Raw genomic sequence first — 13812 nt, forward strand, 5'->3', positions numbered from 1 at the left:
TTTGTACTGCAAATTATTATGTCATCCACATACTGTAACACTGTGCTTTCCACTTCAACGTTACCCAAATCCATCTGTATTACTCTATTGAAAATGGAGGGTGATTCACAATACCCCTGTGGCAATCTGGTATGTTTCCACTTTGTATTTCGGTAAGTGAAGCTTGTCAAATCCTGTGAGTCTGGGTGTAATGGTATTGAGAAAAAAGCATTTTTAAGGTCAATCACTGTAAACCGTGATGCTTCTGCTGGAATGCCACACAATATTGTGGCCGGGTTTGCTGTTACTGGATACTCTGCTTCTACTATGTTGTTCAAGGACCTGAGGGTTGTATGAAGCGCCAAGACCCCCCTTTAGCCTTGCGCACTGGGTACACAGCCGTGTTACATGGTGACTCTGAGGGGACCAATATGCCATTGTTTATATGGGCCGTTATGGTTTCATATATGCCCTCATCTGCCTCTTTTGACAGTGGGTACTGTTTCACTCTTGGTAGTATGGCACCCTTTTCTATGCTTTTTATGCATCCCACGTCATAAGGGCTAATAGTCCATAATGATTTGGGCACCTTTGACATATCCTCCTTAAAGAAGGGGACTGGGGTGCATGCGGGTGCCTCAAGTGCCATTGCAATTTTCTGTGCTACTTGTTTGTGAGCCACTCTTAGCCATATTTCTACACTCATCATGAACACCATTTCACCTTCCTCCTTTTCTTCTGAGAACAGCTCCTCATCTGACACCTGGGTCAGCCTACATCCTTCTGCTAGTGCTATCACTGCCCTCCATGCTCTCCCTTCTTTATCTTGGGCATGTACAGCAATATAATCAGCTGTTGCAATAATGCTCTCAATGTCCATTACAAACACCTTTCCTTCTGGTTCATTAACAGGTGTTTCTGGTCGGAACAGATAGGCTGCTGGCCTCCTCCATATCTTCCCTTCTATCCTTGGCATCCATGCAAACACCATGTCTGTTCCATACTGGAATAGCTCGCCATCTACTGGCTCCGCCATAATCGCTGTCTGTCCACAGTATGCTTGCATAATCTGTCGTGCTGCGAGCATGTTAATCCCTGGAGTAGAGCAAATTATGCCATCCTCTGTAAAGGAGATCGTCATATTCAACCTGTTCATTATGTCCCTCCCCAGTATATTCACTGGTGAGGCACTATAATATAAAAGTGGAACCGACAGATCATAATCTCCAATAGATAAGGGAACGTTATCAGTAAATGGAACCAACCCTTTAGCCCCAGAAAATCCTTGGGTGTTCATGGCTTCGCCTGACATCTTAAATTTACCTTCCCTTATGCAAGACCGGGTTGCCCCGGTGTCAACAAGAAATGATAATTTTTTGTCACCTATCGTTACCACTATGCGTGGCTCCTCCGCACTATTAGGTGTTACTGACAGGATGGGACACACCAAGGCCGTCTGTGGGCTGTCCTATTGTGGGTACAATGATTGGCCATTCCCTGTGTAAGGGTTGTGTCCTAAGACCGTCACCCTACCCAATTGCGTTTGTTGAGTTTGGGGTTGCTGTGTTAGCGCTACTTGTTGTTGTGGCAGTGGCTGTTGTTGTGTTATTTGTTGTTGTTGTGGGTCACTTCCTTGTTGTAACGTCTGCTGTTGTTGTATGCCCTGCTGTTCTTGTGAGGTCCTAGGTTGTGCCTGTTCATTCCATGCTGGTGTTCCTGGCCTGACCCTACACGTACGTGACATGTGTCCTAATAACCCACAACTCCAACACACGGGTGGTTCCCTGCTTTGCCATGGGAAGCTCCCTGTGTTGTCCTGGTATACTGGTTGCCCTGTGGGGTAGGAATTTCTAAGTCCTCCCACCTGCTGTTGGGCATTATATCCGTATCCTCTCCCTCTCATAAATCCTCCTCTCCCCCTATTATAACTATAATACCCAGCTCCATGCATTGGGTACCCTCCTCCCATGTTTGGTGCGTGTAATTGCAGTGGCGGGACTTGTTGTGTTATAGTCTGTGGAGGTGCTGTTTGAGCAGGATCTTGTGCAGCCACTACTTGTGTGGGGCTTTGGGCCATTGGTATGGGCGTAGTTATTAGTGCCCCTTCCATTGTGTATTTAGTAAGTTTTTTCTGTACTAGTTTAGCCTCTTCTGTTTTCCTGTCCTCTTCCTTTTGTTTCATTTTTCCTTGCCATGTCCTGCAGTGATGTACTATAGTCAGTTGTATTTCTGGCCATGGTTTTGCTTCCATTCCCACTACTTTCTTTAGTTGTTTCTGAACTCCTTCTGGGAGCCCTTGTACTAGTATATGATAAAATATGGCTGGTGTTTTGTCCCATTGTTCTCTAGTTTCCATGCGCCACTTCTCTTGGATATCCTGGATATAATCAACAGGATCCTCATTCTCACGCATCTTACGGGAAGTAATTGCTCCTATGTCTGATGTGTCTGGGTACTGTACTCTCAGTGCCTGCCATAACGCATGTCTGCAGTTTGCAAATGGTGCCCCATCATGCGATGTGTTTGTTATTGTTACCCCATGGAATCCCGCTCTCTTCCAAATGTCATCCGCTCTATCCCATAATATTGATATTAACAGGCCTTTTACATCTCCTACTGCTAGTTTCTGTCCTGCGGTGTGTTTTTCCATTTCATATATCCACTTACCCGCACCTCCACTTAGTGATGGGAGCCTACATTTTATATTTTCTTTATCCGTATGCTTCCAAGGGACGTACTGTGGTCTAACCCCTCCTCTCTCCAACAGTGGCATTAAGTTGTGTCTTGTGTCACCTTTTATGTTCCATAATATCGAGTCCTCACACCCCTCCTCTTCTTCTGGTTCCTTTACCTCTTCAATTCCGTCCTTATTACCCCTGCTCCTAGCTCCTTCTCCATCCTTTCCCCTTTCGTCATTTCCTGTATTTAATGTGGGCGTGTTTATTTGTCTGTCTTGCCTGCGACTAGGGAGGTCTCTAAGCCGACATGGATAGGGTGTCAGTTCGTCCATGAAGGGCGCAAGCTTTATTCTGTGCAGCGAGCGTGCGGTGGTTGAGCATGTAGGGTGCGATGGGGGAGGGCGTGATGGAGATGGGGATGGTGTGGTTTCATGGGTTTGTCCTTCCACTAGTCCTTGCACTCCCTCCTCACTTCTCTCCAGGTCCTCCCTTCTCCTACTGATCCATGGCGAGTCTATGTTTGTTCGAGTGAGGTATAGCTTATCTAAGCTTTCCCTTTCACTCTTTCTTCCTTCTCTCTCCACTCCTTCTTCTTCCTCACTGCAAAAATCATTCATAAATGGCACCCCCCACTCTGCCTTTTTCCCTTTTATTGTTACTGTCTCTAAGTCTATTAGGTCTGTTTCTCCTTTTCCTTTGTTACCAACTGCTCCCCCTAGTGCTGATGTTGTTGCTACTTCTCTACTTCTATATACATCCCCCCATCTGTCACTCTCCCTACTCCTCCCTTCTCTTTCCCCTTCACTTCTCTCCTCCATCTCCCTACTATTTTCCTCCCTTTTCCTTTTCAATTCCTCCATCACTTCGTTGCTCATCTGTTCCAATATTCTTTCATTCTCTTTCTTCCTTTCCCATTTCACTCTTTCTCTCTCTACTATACTTTCTATTACTTTTCCCACTTCATATTTGTTAGCTGTCTCTGATAGTACCCTCCTCTTCCATATTGCCATTTCCTTTTCTCTTTCTTCTTCTTCCTTCTTCTTCTCTCTCAACACTACTCTTGATACCCTGTCTGCCGCTGCTTTTACCCTTTCAGCTTCTCTCCTTTGCTCCTCATTTCGTTCCCTTAATTTTTCCAATTCGTTCTTACCTTCTTTCCTTTTCCTCACTCTCTCTCTTTCCTCCCTCTCAAGCTGTTTGATCAATTCATTCTGCTCATCCCTTAGCTTTGCTAATCTTTCCTCTAAAATCTCTTCCTTTTGCCGTAATAGCTCCTCCCCCCTCATTTCACTCTCTCTTGCACTATCCTCGTCTGTTCTCTTTACTACCTCCCTCTCTTCTCCAGTTAGTGAACCTCGTAATTTTAATAATATCTGTGCAGCTACCCACTCATCATTTCCTATCTCTACAGTCTGCTCTTCTCCAATCCTCCCCTCCCCCACTGGCATCTTCCTATGAGCCACATATGGTGGAGGGCTGTATGCTGGGTTCGAGTATCCTTCAGCCGCCCTTAACTGTCCTTCTATTTCTCCTAATTCTCTTAAAGGGTACAACCCTCCTCCCTCCGTTTTCACTCCCGGTGTTATGGGTATCTCGTTGTTCGGTTCCTTTTTTATGTCGTCTGATTTAACAATCTTTTCTCCTCCCTCTCCTCCGTTCCCCGTATTCTTTGTGCTTTCACGCCCCTGTTTCCCATCCTCTCCTTCTTTCTTAATCTCCTTTTCTTCCGGTGTTTCCCCCATAGTGAACATTCCATTTGGTCCTGGTCGGGACCCCTGGAACATCCTCCATAAGTTAAACACCTCCACATGGTTTGCCAACTTCTTCCCCTTGTATGTATTGTGCAGATGGTTTAGCAGTGAATGTTGGGCATATGGATCGAAACTCCCATTAGGCGGCCATGGTGTTAACATTTTGTTATCCGTCCCCTGGGTCTACTCTATGCTGTACTTGATTAATTTCTCCCTATGGGGTGGCAGTGTGGTGCATATGTGTTGTAGTGGTGTAGTGAGGGTGTTCCCCCACCCTCCCGACCCCGTCCCGTATGACATAGTGGCGCTCCACTTGTTATCCTTCCCTTCACTAGTAGTTTACAATATACAACCTTATATTGTTTACCTGGCCCCGTAAGTATGGGGACTTACGACAATCCTTTATGTATGATTTTACATTTGTCGATTCCCTTCTGTTATTACACCCTTACGGCCCCCTGCGGCCGAAGCGCACGCAGCCCCCTGCGGCTGCGTACCCTTTACGACGCTCTTATACAGTCGTCCTGTTTCCCCGTTCTCCTCCGCCTTTTACACTTGCCGTGGCCGGCGTTCTCCGTGCGCAGCCATGCCCCTTTCCCCTTCTCCTTTTCCCGATCCACTCGTTTATCGTTTATCTGTGCGTCCGCTCCCTTATCATATTTCTCTTCCCCACCACTCCCAAAACCAAAGTTCCTTGTGTTCGCGATATCCTATTAAATCCCTACTGGTGACGTCACCGATCTCTTCGAGCTACTGGTACATTCTTATTATGTTCTTTAAGTTCAAATACACTTGCAATCTACCCCCGCTAACCCTACAGCTGTCTTCCTGTCACTCCTGGAACAAGGTAATCAAATCAATAATATAATCGGACTGCGCACGCTGCGTCGCCTCGCGTGTGATACGCCCCTCAACAGGAGGGCTTAACCAGCCAATTATGTTCCGTATTGGGTAACTAGGCAACTAGCCACCGCCTACAGGGAATCGTCATCTACCTATCGAGTTTCTTGCTCGAACAATAGGGATCCTCGTCTACTCATTGATCAATAAATGCCAAATCGTAGGAAACCACACACACCCCCACCCTTACACGTAGTCACGACTTAGGCCAATCAGTGCCTTACGAGCGGCCGCACGTGATGTTTTCGTGCTCCGCCCTCCCTCTTTCGTGTAACGTAGCCGACTGCTCTCACACTCGTTTCGCTACCATTCATTCCATTGGCAACACTAAGTTGTTAGACCTTCGCTGTGCATCTGTACAACACCTCCCTTATTTACTTCCTCCCCCCTCCCTCACAATTTCGCATTGCTTGTTGTGCGTGTCATGCTCACCAAGTTCTCTCGATGCAGGGCCGCTCGACTGCGTGCACCCCTCCAAGCGGCTCGCCACCTCCCCTCGTCTGGACCACGTCTGGACACTCGCCAACCGCGGGCGGGATACTTCTCAACTGGCTCCCGAGGGCCAATATCCGGCTTGCGCTGTCCGGTCTTCTCGCAGCTCCGCGATGGTCCTGTAGTCCTCAGAAGGGGGCAACGGCAGAGGGGGCCGCGCCGCCGGGCCTCCTCGCAACGGGAGTGCCTGGAAAAAGTAAAAAATAAAAAGTCGATCTTAAACAGATCTCAGCGGTGCCTCCAACTTGTCGGGGGGAAATTCTGCCGGGGTCGGCCGGGCCGTCCGCAGACCTCCAGGCAGGGAGGCCCCAACTCCTCCCGTGTATCCCAGATGAGATAGAGTATGAGACACACACAAGGAGCAAGGTGACTCTGCTGTTTATTAGACAAAACGGCAGGGATGGGTCAAGGAGCGTACGCGTCCGTCCTGACACACACACACGCATGGGGCTCGCAGGCCCTTTTTACTGTATTATGACGCGCTATTTGCGTCACTTCAGAAAGTTAACAAAAAAACCTATCGCCACTCTTAATTGGTTGCTCGAGTGGTAGGGTTAGTATAGCACACATATAGAGGACAATGTTAGTGGACAAAGGGTAGTCAGGTGATATATCTGGGTTGTCCCTACAATTAGATACATGAAAATTGTTACATGAAGACTCCTGAGGATTGGTTAATATTACTGGCGTCAGTGATAAGAGCCCCATGTTCTGATTGGTGCGCCAGTGAGCTTCCCAGCCTGGGACCACCGCTGTTCCCAGCTCTCGGTGTACCTGCAATTGCAACAATGTTTCACTATGGGTACGTGCAGACAATGTGAGGATTTATTCATAGTTGGAAGGCTGACCGCTCCCACTGTCGCAGATGTCCATTGAGCCTTTCAAGTGTATCTGCCTGTGTCTCGTAGCGAGGGATCCAGACGCCTTTTCTCTCCTGGGTTTGGCATCTCGTCAGGTTCGGCTTGGTCACGTGGGGAGGGACCGTGTTTGAGGCAGAATTCTGCACAATTAATATTGCTGTTCCACTGTGTGTCTGGTTTAATTTGTAGGTGTGACCTTAACGTTGGTGCGCGGAGTGCGAGGTTGCAACATCGTGCCTTTGATGCTTTGTTCTTGGAATGTGGGTTTGCAACATTGCGACCTTGGCTGGTTGTTTCACCGGGCCCATTCTGCAGGATCAGCAACCAGACTCTTGCTTTGTTAATGTCCACGGGAGCTCTTGTTTGAGGCCTACTTGGGCCTGGTGCATAAGTGGTCCGTTTGGTGCATAGGTGCTTTAGGTTATAGTAGCATATAGTTCCATGACCAGTATCGTGTCTTCATTATATTTCTTATGGTGGTAACTGGTTTCAAGAGAAGCGTGAGCAAGCTTTGTAGATGAGTTCATGACGCGTCTTGTGTTTCTGCATTCTGAAAGCCTATGTAAAAATAATAAAGATGCACGTCCGTGAATATGCCTGTCGCCTACGTCATAGCACCGAGTATATTCTTCGTGTAGATCGGTGTGGGAATGTCCAGTGTGTATATTTGTACAGATGTGCTTCCCGTTGTCTAGGTCGTCATGGCATCTCTAACGACGTGTAGATTTTAGTCTAGTTGGTCCGTGCCGCAGGTGTCGGCATGGCCAGTGCGGGCTGTTGGGCAGGCAGATGGACACATCCGTATGTTCCTGTACCAGGGTATTTGGTCGTCTGGTAAATGGACAAACTCTTCTCGTGGCGGGTGTCTGGGTCGTGACCCTCTAGGCCAAGCGCGAGAGGTGAAGGACGGGAGCCTGGTCTTCCATTCTCCCACTTCACCTTGTCTACCCGTGTTGGGTGCTGTCGTAGTGGTGGCGACAGGCTTGTAGTCTTGATGCTTTGTTGCATAGTGAATAGAAGCCAAAGTTGTGTGTCACAGCGCTGTATGGGGCAGAGGAGCTGCAATGCACATCATTTGCTGTGAAAACTGTTTGTGACCCGAGGAGACCATCTCAACCTTGTCGCCAGTCTGTGTGCTGAATCACCACAGACTGCTGCAAAGGACCTGAGGGTGCACTGATGAACGTATGGCTTTTCTCCTCTCTTTCTGAATCCCTTAGACTCTAGATTGTAAGAACCACCTCTTGGTAGAAGAACTAGCCGACCCCCACTGGAAGTATCTACAGAGGAAACCAGACCCCTTATGGACGCTAGATCTCACGCTCTACTAGAGGTTTTCTAGAGGTTTCTAAGCCTCCAAAGCATTCGGACAAAGCTATTCCCAGCTGCTATTGCTCGACCAATGCCAAGAGTACAATTGCCCTTTATTTAAACAATAACCCCCATGGTTAGGGGAATTACCACTTGAAAATGGCCCAAGTCGCCTGTGCCCTTACCAGGCAGTAATGCCCGCCATCGAGGGGGTTATAGCTGTTAGCACGCCACGGTGGCATGCTGTCTTCGGTGCCAAAAGCAATTTGTTTAAATTGTGACTCAGCACTGTGGTCTTTTCACAAGTACAAAAAAAAAGCAAAACTTATCTCATAGTCTCTTCTGCCTTTCAGTGATGGTCGTTGCAGATTAGAGAGACGGTCGAGAGAGCAACCACTGTTCAGGAGTGACCGTGAGAGCGGAAGAGGAAAAAGCAGGGGGTGCGGTGTGGTGCGGTGTGGGGAAGTGGCAGCAGTGATGGGAAATGGGGCAGGGGCACAGTGACTGGCAGCTGGTCTCGGAGCCCAGGAGGCAAGATATTGCTCCCCACATGTCCTGGGCCTAGGAAGGCAGGCTGATACCCTGAGGTAAGGCCCACATTCCCAGTTCTCTGATTGGCAGGTAGCATCATCAACATCACCTGCAAGGTGCTAATTGAATTAAAACCCATTTTTGACCTTGTTTTAATACCAATTACAGCGTTTATATTTTTAGGTGCAATAGCAGAGTTCATCTCACTTATGGGGTCAGCGGTACCCACGAGTCTGCAGTAAGCTTTGCCTCATTGTGATTGGTCGGAAGACTCAAGTCCCTGCTCACCATAATGCCATCAGTGGTGTGCAGATATCTCCTCTGCCTTTGCAATCAGAGCTGCACAAGCAGGGTTCCTCCTATCGCATCTTGCTCTTCAAGATGTTTGCAGCCAATTTGCGATTTTTCTGTACAATATATTGGAAATGTGGACTCTGGGAGTTCTGTGGGATTGCCACACTGGGAGCCTACTTACAATGTCGACTTAGAGCTCCCTGGGAATGTCAACTGGGAATTTACCTGGAAACTCAAACTGGGAGCTTTCTGGGAAAGTCAAGGTGGGAGTGTTCAGTCAATGTAAGGTTTAGGGGAAGACTCATGAGCAATGGGAGCAATGAAACAAGGAAGGATGAGCAGGAAGAGTCAAGGACAGAGGGAGGAGAAGATCAGGTGACGCGACGACAAGAATAAAGTCTGAATTCGAAAGTAACCAGTGCTGGAGGTGGTGATCGCTCTCAAGAAGATAGTCAAAAAAAGACTTAGAACAATCAGTAATAGAGGAGGAGTCAGCCTAACCAGGATGAGGTGATCATTATTATCTCATTACTGGTAATGAGCTATTCAACAAGGGGTTTAAGAACTAGGATGTGAGAGCCACTTACCACCTAGGATAAGGCGATTTTCTAAGATAGACAGAATTTGTGATGGTTCAAAAAGACTGCACTTCAGAGGCTGTCCGATATCTCTTATTGTCAAACACCGAGCTAGGACAAGAAACATATAAGAAAATAACAATGAAATAAAAAGATAGCCTAAGATATAGAGGAATACGTATATATAGATATAGACTTACATATAGTCTCACTAATGACACACAGGAAGTGTAACAGAGAAAGATCAACTACAAAGGGGAAGGGAGATCTAATTCGAAGCCACCTCAAAATAATTATGTCCAAATAGTCGCCGTAAGATTGACAAGCAGTCAACTGCAGGATCAAAAAGAAAAAGAATGAACTAAGTATCTCAATGCAGAGATGTCGGGTAAGTAAAGACTAGGAAGATTAGCCCTACAATTTACTTTTTAGATGGAGATCACGAAAATCATCGAGGGATCCATGGTGGACCACATCCCGCTGGACGAGGATGCGGCTCACTCATGGAGCTCCTTCTTAGATACTCTATTGGTAATGATGCGTCATGTGCGGTAGCAGTGCACAACCCATGCATGCGTCTAACGTTAAAGAAAAGTAGGGAGCCATTGTTATCTAGCGTCATGCTTATGACGGAAAAGCGTGCATGCGCGGTGGCGTCAGAAAACAAAAACAAATGACGTCATTCCGCACATGCACCGATAATACATAAGATGGTAAATGCGCTTATACGAAGACTGTCTGAATAATGTAGCCAAAAGACGAAAATATGACAATGATTGTGAATGGCAATTTCTAAGGAGGGTAAGATGTTGATACAGCTAGAGAAAACAATTTAAGACAAAGTTACGTAAGAAAGGTGACAATGGTTGTGCAGATAAGTTATGTTAAATCCATCAGGTAAATGGTGGTGCCTATCAACCCTTAATATGTCCTGTTCCAATCAGGAACTAAGAAACAGGGTGGATACCACCCCGTAAAACCTTGTGCTCGCTTCTTGCTCCTCACCAGAGCTAAATTTGTTCCTTTATGTTGTATAGAATTCTTCGTACCTAATTTAGACGTTTCTTTTTGTTTACCAATTTTTCAAAAATGTTCAAAAATGATCTCAGAAACTCCTCTGAGTTTTTCTAAAATACTAGACTATTTTTGTGTATCTGGGCTCTTGCCAATGCATTTCGGTGCCTAGCACCATCTGCAGGGCTACATTTTTCAATTTGCAACAACACAATTGTATTTCATGATCAACAAATTTCAATCAGTATTATACATGTTCATGAACGTTCAAACAATGCATATACATACCACCACTTTCGGATATATAATGATTCACGTTCCGATATATAGTGGGACAAAAAGAAAGAAAACAGCAACAATATTGTCAGTTTCTCTGTTTGTGTATACAAGCCACTTGAATACCCCCAGTTGTTAAAAAGCCGTGCTTCCATTTTTTTTGTTTAGCTCAGCCTTTGTATTTAGTGTCTTTTTCGCCTGTGTCCTATCGAGTGCGGTATAAAACCTGCCTGCAACAGTAATAATATGTATTACTGGGCATGTACCTGGGTGTAATCCTTTCTCTTAAATGTTACTGTCTACATGGTCCTTACCTCTTACGTTTGTCTGCGCTGCTCCTCTCCTGCACGCCGCTGCAAACCAAGTGCGCGCAACCTCCTGTTTTTGTAGGTTGCCATGGTGATCATGGAGACGTCCTCTGGCCAGAAATGGCCGTCAAGGACGCGCCTCGCGTCCCGCCTCCCCGTGGTAACGGGTAGGCGGGACGTGCGATCACCATGACACCCAAACTAACATTCGGATTGGTGGGGAAATATTACTGCCGTGTATGTTATTAAAGGACACTATGTGTATGAATTAGGTCACAGAACATGCCTGCATTCATCGTAAATAGGACGTGCAATCACCATGATGTCTTAACAAACTTACGGATCGGAGGTGAAAATTACTGCCGTGCATATTACTAGAGAGACACTGCATATATGAGTCAGATCACAACCCATACCTGCATTCACTATACGTCAGACACGGATCACTATGTCTGAAACCAGATGCCGTGACCCCCGGCTCCATTATTTGGATCTCATACCATAACGTGGCTTAAAGTAACAATTGTTCTATGCATAATCTCATGATTAGTATTCAATGAATATGGTACAGCCTATTCAAATGCATATATGTCAAGTTCTCAGTCTTGCTCATTGAGGACATCTTAGATGATTATAAACAAAAGGGTGTAATTAACGTGCAGTGCTGCCTGATATTGCCTCCCCTTAGATTCTGTGATGGCTTCTGATGGTACTTACATATATCCAAGTGGGTTGCCAAACCAACTGGTCCGACATAAATGCATTTAAGTTTTGCTGACAGTACACAATCTCTATTTATGAAACAGATCGCACAATGATTAACATAATCATCAACATTTTCACAGGTCTATTCATAGCAAACAATCAAAATTGATCTCTTCATTTAGCCCTCTAGGGGATAAAGTTCCCACTTTATCAATACAGAAGGATTCCCTCTGGTCAAGTCTGAGTTGAATATTCATGTGTGGTTCTCTCTTCTTAACCACTTCCAAAATCTGGAATTTCATCTGTGCCAGATTGTGTTTCTTTATGTCCCAGTGCCGTGCCACAGCAGAGTTTTTGTTGTGGTTTCGTGTACAGGAGCAGTGTTTGTTCCATCTTGTTTTAGCTGGACATCTGGACTGTCCCACATAGTACATTCCACATGGGCATTTGATGGACTAGATTATGTTCTTTCTTGCACATGTTCCGAATTTACAGAGTTTTATTTTCTCTCCACTGTGTGGGTGGCTGACAATGTTCCCCTTTTGCACATATCCACAATTACTGCAACTTAAACATGGATATGTTCCAGTTTGTTTAGTGTCTTTTTTAATGCTCAAGTTCCTTGTTTTCACTAATTTGTCCTTGAGATTTTGACTGCTCTTGTAGGCGAAGGTGGGTAATTCTTTAAACAGTGGCTCCACTCTTTCATCTAGTGCTAGCACATTCCAGTTCTTTTTTATTATACTCTTAATACGTTGGATATTTTGATACAAATACCATCAGTGGTCGTTTCTCAATTTTCTGTTTTGGATTCAGTAGATGTTCTCGCGTTTGGCTCTCCAACCTTGTTTCAGCTTCATAAATCTCATTTTCGTGTTGCCACGATTCAAGAATTTTTCACCCGCAGTTGCTATTGCTTCCTCATAGTCTCTGGGGTCACTCACTATTCTTTAAACTCTCAGTATCTGGCTGTATGGTAAGCTCTTTGTTAAACTTGGTTGGCGGAAGCTGAGTTTGTGTAAAATATGATTTCTGTCTGTTGGTTTTTGGTATATATTTGTCTGGTAGCCAGTAGTACTCCTCTTGATGTTTACGTCCAAAAAGTGTATCGATTCCTTGGAGAATTCAAATGTGAACTGAATGCGTTGATCAATACTATTTAAAAATTGAAGAAACCTTTGTAGTTCTTCTTCTGTGTCCTTCCAAATCCCAAAAATGTCATCGATATATCTAATCCACAATCCAATTTTCTCTTTCCAGCATTCATTTTTCAAAACATAGTCAATCTCAAATTTATGCATGAATGCATTTGCATATGAAAGTGCCATGGTCGCACCCGTTGATGTACCAGCTATTTGTAGGAAGAATTCATCTCTGTATTGAAAGTAAGAGTTTTCACCTATGAATTCCAACAGTGCCATAATAAACTCTTTTTGAGCTGGGATTTCATCCTCTTGCAATAGTAGCCATTCCATTGCTGTTCTTCCTAGGTCGTGTGGGATTGATGTATAGAGATTTTTTACATCGATGGTGAATAGGATGTTATTTGCCGCATATTCTGTGTCCCTCAAGTATTCCAAAAAATGTTTTGTATCTTTTTCATACGTACTCGTCTTTTGTATAAGTGGTTGCTTGAAATAGTCGATGTAAACTCCCAATGGTTGTAATATGCTGTTTGTGCCGGCAACTATGGGCCTGCCTGGTGGATTTCTTTTTTTTTGATAACATATTTTATTGGTATTTAAACAAATAAACAAAAGAACAAACAATAGAAGCACACTGCTGGTAAGGGTCAATGACTGTCTCCCCCCGATACACACATATATTTAGAATTGAGTCCACTTGTCCCAGCGCAGGGTCTACCTTGCTTTCCCCTGTCTTGCGAGCACCATGGGTGTGAGGGGGTGCTTCGACATATCTTGGTGTCCATTTACCCAGAGTTAGCTTTCATTGGGCGTCTTCCCATTTTTGCCATACTTTCTGCGCTTTAGCCGGGCAGCATCTGGCCGAGTATACCCTTTGCTCCATTGTAACACAAACATCCACATCTGTCCTCCATTGTTCATAACTCTGTGTCAGATCTGATCCCCATTTTTGAGCAATGTTTCTTTTCATAAGTGCAGTAGTAGTGGACA

This window comes from Ambystoma mexicanum, chromosome 8 (genome assembly GCF_040938575.1).
Source record: "Ambystoma mexicanum isolate Mex_15411 chromosome 8, UKY_AmexF1_1, whole genome shotgun sequence".
Classification (NCBI taxonomy): Eukaryota; Metazoa; Chordata; class Amphibia; order Caudata; family Ambystomatidae; genus Ambystoma; species Ambystoma mexicanum.